Genomic DNA, 6,000 nt, shown 5'->3' with positions numbered 1-6,000 from the left:
TCCCACCAAGCTAATTCATTTAGGGTTGAAATAGTAACTTGTACGCTTTCAGGATCCTCCAAATACTTGATCATTGCACCGCCTTCTTTCGAATCCTTTCCTTTTTCTTTTGCATAGACTCCATATAATTCTTATGTCAGGGCATTGAGGCTTCTCAACCGATGTTCTTCGTCTTCCACACAGAAAGCTTATAGAACATTATCCATAACGATCTTATACTTGAAGACCAAGAGCTTCTCTATTATGAATACTGGTTCTTTAAATAACTTTAAAGGATAGCCATGAACATTTTCCTTTCCAGTGACCTCAACCAATTTTCCCCTAAAAGGGGCTATTATGCTTTTTGACAAAGCAGCAGTCTTCAACGAACTTAGTATGCCTTTACCGTCTGCCGCTTGAGATGAGCAAGCCAGTATTTTACCTTAAGACCGATCAGTTGAGGTTGTATCCTTGGGACACAACAAATACTCTTTACCGAGTTTTTCTTCTTCATCAGAACCTTAAGTACCTCTATCGGACTTTTCATCCCAACTCCCTGGTTGAATCTTGTCTTGAGTTTTAGCCGCAGTCGATGCAGCTGCTTCATAAGACATAATGAATTGGTAGCCTGGTCCATCATGTAGAGGTCCAACAGTCTTATCTCCATTTTTATATATGTTCTAAAGACTATGTGGTTATGTTCTCCTTCTCCTAGGATTTCGCATTTCATCTTCATCTTCATCTCCCTCTTCTCTTCGAAATGTCGCCATTTGTCTCATTAAGAGCGTCAGACAAGAAGTTCCTATTATCTACAATGATTTCCACATAATATTCATAGTGAGATAAAAACATTTGTCACCTCAGTACTCTTCCTTTATCTGCTACATTAGTTAATTTGTATTTTTTTTAAATATTGAACTCTTTTATTGTCAGTTCTAACTACAAATTTGTTTCCTAAGAATGCTTAAATGCCTTTGATGCTCTTGATCAGAGCTAACAACTCTTTATTCTAAGTGGAATAGTTTAATTCTGCTGCATTAAACTTTCCAGATAGAAACTTGCAAATAAACGGAGCCTGCTTGAGACCAAACAGCATAACCAGCCATTTGTAATGCCCATGCGGTGTTCCAAAAGGCATTAAGGCTATGAAATTTGGATGCATTTTTACTTGCCAAAATCGTGATTTGGCATCAAACTTGGAAAAGATCTTAGCTTATTTGAGACGATTTATGAGGACTCTCACTTGAGCTATCTAATAATCGTCTTTAACGGTTTTTTTTTGTTGATGTCCATGTAGTCAATTACCATCCTAGTTTTCCCCTTACTTGTTCTACATGATTTCGTACTGGAAAAGCTAGAGCATGATGCGGGCTATTCGAAGGTATGATTAACCTTTTCTCAAGTAGTTCATGAATTTGACTTTCCATTTCTTTCATATTTTCATCTTTGTAATAATGGATGACCTTAACATGACATATGGTATTAGCAACGTGCATTTTGAGCTGACAATATATATTGTCTTTGTCCTAGTATAGTTGAAGATCTTCACTAATTACTGGTTTTAACAAATTCTCTATTTCTGCAATGGTTGGCACATTTTTCTTCTCAATTCTATTAGCATACACCTTCAGGTTATGCTATATGGTAAATTCCTCTTCTCCATCTGAGCTTTCATGATCTAATGAACCTGAATCAGATCCATTTTTAGGAGTATTGTATTCTTCTCCTGACTCATAGTCTTCTGATTCTATGTCTCGCACTATCTCACTGTGATCTTACACATGGTGTTTTGGCAGTAAAACGGGCTTTAAAATTGGCTTGTAATAACCACTCTACGCTGACGATCTCTGATATTCATTTAGGATGACATATATTTTTGCAAGTGTGTACTCTAAGTTGCTATCCACAAATGCATGGAAGTGGTATTTCTTGTATTTGGGGAACTTTAATCCTATGGTGATGTAGTTGCTGAATCTACTAGTCAGAATTTGCTTGACTTGTTCTTTGATTTGTGCAGCTTGTCATTCGAGGAAATGATTAACTCTTTCAAAGATAGATTCTTGACGAGATCTGATGTACCTTTGATAGTATTAACAGACTGTTAATCCTTTTTTCTGACTTAATGAAGTCACCAACTTCATCTTTTTAAGTCTTCTTTTAACTTGACCTTTTTCAACTCCTCTTCTTGTTCCATGGAATCATGGAACTCTTTATATTCTTGTTCATGGGCATCCCTTTCTTCTGTTCTACGTCATAATTCTCATATGAAGCATTCTCAATTATAAGTTTTGCCTGTACTTTCACAGTACATTGGGATTAACTCATTTTCTACACATTTATAGATATAACAAGTGAATTTTCTTGGATTATGGTAGAAATCGCTGATAATATCAGGGGTATCTTGTTTCTAATTGAGAAACTGCAACACAAAGATAGGACGATATCCTTCATCGCTGACTTCTTCTTCTAAACTTTCTGAAGAAGCTTTCTCGGAATCATCTTCTGATGGGTACTTAAGAGAAAAGACTGAATTATTCTCTTCATCAGAATATGCTATTTTGAATCCTTTCAAGTTTGCATACTCATAGCTTCTTCATACTCTTTGATTAGGGCTCTTGATGATCTTTTATCCTTTTTTGGACACTCATTCGCGTAATGTCCTTCTACTTTGCACATCCAACATCTGCATTTCTTTACTTGTCTTGTAGAATCAGGATTGGTTTTCTTTTTCTTGAAAAATCTTTTCCTAGGAATAGATTTTCCTTTTTCGCTTTCACTTCTTCTTTTGAAGCTTTTCCAGAAATTGTACTTCATTTTAAAAGAGAAATTCTTCTTTCTGGCTTTGTTGCTAGAGAACTTCTTGTATTTTCTTTCAGTGTGTCATCCTCACTGCGTAGGAGTCTCCAATATCTTGGACACATGTTTTTAAATCCTCTAAGTTGTTTCTTTGCAGTTTTGAACTTTTCGTTCTCTACTCATTGCTTTCTTAGGAGATCTCTGACTCTCTCTGCAATCCCTCATACTGTAAAGATCTTAAAGGATTTTCTTCTAGAGACTGCGCTATTGCATCGTTCTAGGATTTTGGTAGTTTCCTAAAATAGGTTCTTACCAAATCTTCATTATCGATGTCTCTAATGCTGCAGTAGTAATTTTGGAATTCATTGGTGTATTCTTCAAAAAACCTCATATTGCATATACTTAGCTTCTGGACATTTTATTTGGCTCTCTCCTTTGATTGTTCGCTATGTCCCGTTATATCTTCGCAAAATTGTGCATATATCAGACATGCAAAGTCTACAAGATTGTAAGTTTGAGCCAATTTGGTTGCCTAATCAGGCCATTGAGTGCTCATTTTGAAGGATTGATACCACTTCTGGACTATTATGGTCAAAGTTGACTCATAATATGCATGAGCTTCAGAATAGTCATATTTTGACAACACCAGAGCTTGAGTTAACCTCAAGCTAGCCACCCAATTGTCTATGGCTTTTCTTTTGTCTTCGACCTGGTATAGGTCTAGATATACTCCTCTTTCTGATACCGACTGTCCCCATTTAGGTTCAGTAGGAATGAACTTTTGAGAGTTTCTTGAGCTTTTCTTAGTTCAAATGCTTGCTCTTGGATGTTATTAGCAAGGATTTTTATTCGAACTAACTTCTTTTCTATGTCTAGCAAATATTGCCTTTCTTTGAAGTAGTCAAAATTTACTTCAAGCCTTCCGATTCTTGAGATGAAATCTCTCAAGTTGTACAAGTAGCTTCTCTGTAGCCTTGTTGCTGGATAAATGATTTAGGACTTCTATTAAACTTGGCCGAACTGGGTTAAGTTTTTCAACTCCTATTTCTCGCTGAAGATAAGATAATTCGTCATATAGTGTATTCAGTACTTTACAAGCGTACTCTATCGAGTATTGATCCTCCTGGATATGTCTTGAATGAAAACATTTTTGCCACCTATCAGAATCTTTTGTAATACAAAATGACTGATAAATTTTTTTGGTTTGAATTCCCTCTTGTTAGTTGCGAGAAGCCAACTTTGTGGCATAAGGCTTTTAGCCTACCTGCTTTTGAGCTAAGCAGGCTCTGATACCAGCTATGGCGGATCTAACCGATGCTCAAAACGTTAAGAGGTCTCTGATCTTCTTCGAAAACTTCTTTAAGCACTGATATTTTCTCTAGTCTCGTAGAATTCAAATTGGACTCTATAGATTATATCCCAGTAATTTCTGATTGTTCTAGGAAGTTATCTCTATATTTTACTTTTTTTTTTGTATTTTTATTTTTCTTCTTGGAGTTATTTCAAAGAAATTTTTACAAAAGCTTAAAGTTCAAATCTGGAAGCTATTAAGTTTGAAATAATGATAAAGACATAATTGTTTACCTTCGAGCAGATGATTAATTAATATATTTGAAGTATGTTAAATAAACAAACTCAGAAATTAAGGTCCACCATGTGAACAATACTAAAAAGGTACTGTAGCTGCTGTATCTCATACAACAATGTATAGGTAGACAAATCCAAATCAACGACCAATGTAAAAACCCTGACTAAATGATTAGCGCACCCTTATAAATCTACTCTTGATGCAGGATGAAATAACCGTGTCTTTATTGAATGATACGGGGGCCTATATATAGACATTACAAAACCACAATCCCGTAGGATTCGGAGTCCTAATCTATTAGAGATATGTTAATCTATCTCTTAACATGAAACCTATTAGGATAAGACACATACAAGGGTAGAATAATAATTCTCCAAGAACACTCTCCCTTGTGTCGCATGCCTAGGTTGCATGGCGCACAACATTGCCTCGGTAAAAACCTTATCAAGCAAAACAAAAACCTCTTGGGTAAAACAAAAGCTTGATCGAAGGGAAAAAGAGCACAACGCACCAACTACTTAAAGATCTTAAAATGTGATGTAGACTCCCCGTGAAGTCTACCAAACTCTAAAATTCCGATAAACGACGCATGTCAATGCTCTTCACATGTTTCACAAAAGTAGATTTAGGCAAAGACTTAGTGAACAAATCCGCAACACTGGATTCTGAACTCACTTGTTTGATCTGAACATTTTAGAACTTCTGTTGTTGAAAATTGTAGAAGAACTTGGGCGAAATATGCTTGGTGTTGTCTCCCTTGATCAAACCTAATTTTGTCTGCTCTATGCAAGCAGCATTATCCTCATAAATGCGCGTAGGTTGATCAGTTGTAGAGACTAATCTACAAGAATCACAAATATGACGAATGAGTGATCGTAGCCAAACAAGTTCTTTAACTGCTTTGTGTAGAGCAATGATCTCCGCGTGATTCGAAGAAATAGCAACAAGAGTTTGCTTCGTGAATCTCCAAGATATCGCCGTATTCTCAATGGTAAACATATAACCGGTTTGAGAACGAGCCTTGTGAGGGTCAAAGAGTCTTTGCATCGGCATAACCAACTAACAATTTGTTTGGAGTCTTTGCATCAGGGGAAGGCACTGCACGAGACCGGTTGCTGCTCTCGGCACCGTGGTCTGCCGCCACGCCGTGGCTGCCAGCGGCGGCTCTGCCGCGTACGATGGTGCTACCAGGGCTGCCTGCGGCGCCGGTGTGAGGTGGCACGGCCATGGTGTTTTCTCTGTTGGAAGGATAGAACAATCCATGTCAAGGGAACCTTTCAAGTACCGAAACAAATGCTTGATTCCATTCCAATGACGTAGCGTAGGTGAGGAGCTAAATCTAGCTAATAAGTTCACTGCGAAAGATATGTCTGGTCTGGTGCATTGAGCAAGATACAATAGTGCCCCAATTGCACTAAGGTATGGAACTTCAGGACCAAGAACTTCTTCATCATCCTGTTTAGGACAGAATGGATCCTTCTTGGTATGTAGACTTCGGACGACCATGGGAGTATTCAATGGACTGCATAGATCCATATTGAAACGTCGAAGCATCTTCTGCATGTAATTCGACTAAGATACTATCGGCCCTATGCACAAGCTCAAGGTCGAGACAGAAATTCGTCCTCCCTAGGTCC

The sequence above is a fragment of the Argentina anserina genome, chromosome 2 (genome assembly GCF_933775445.1).
Source record: "Argentina anserina chromosome 2, drPotAnse1.1, whole genome shotgun sequence".
In the NCBI taxonomy this organism is placed as follows: domain Eukaryota; kingdom Viridiplantae; phylum Streptophyta; class Magnoliopsida; order Rosales; family Rosaceae; genus Argentina; species Argentina anserina.
The sequence above is the reverse complement of the archived record's forward strand: the minus strand, read 5'-3'. Positions refer to the sequence as shown.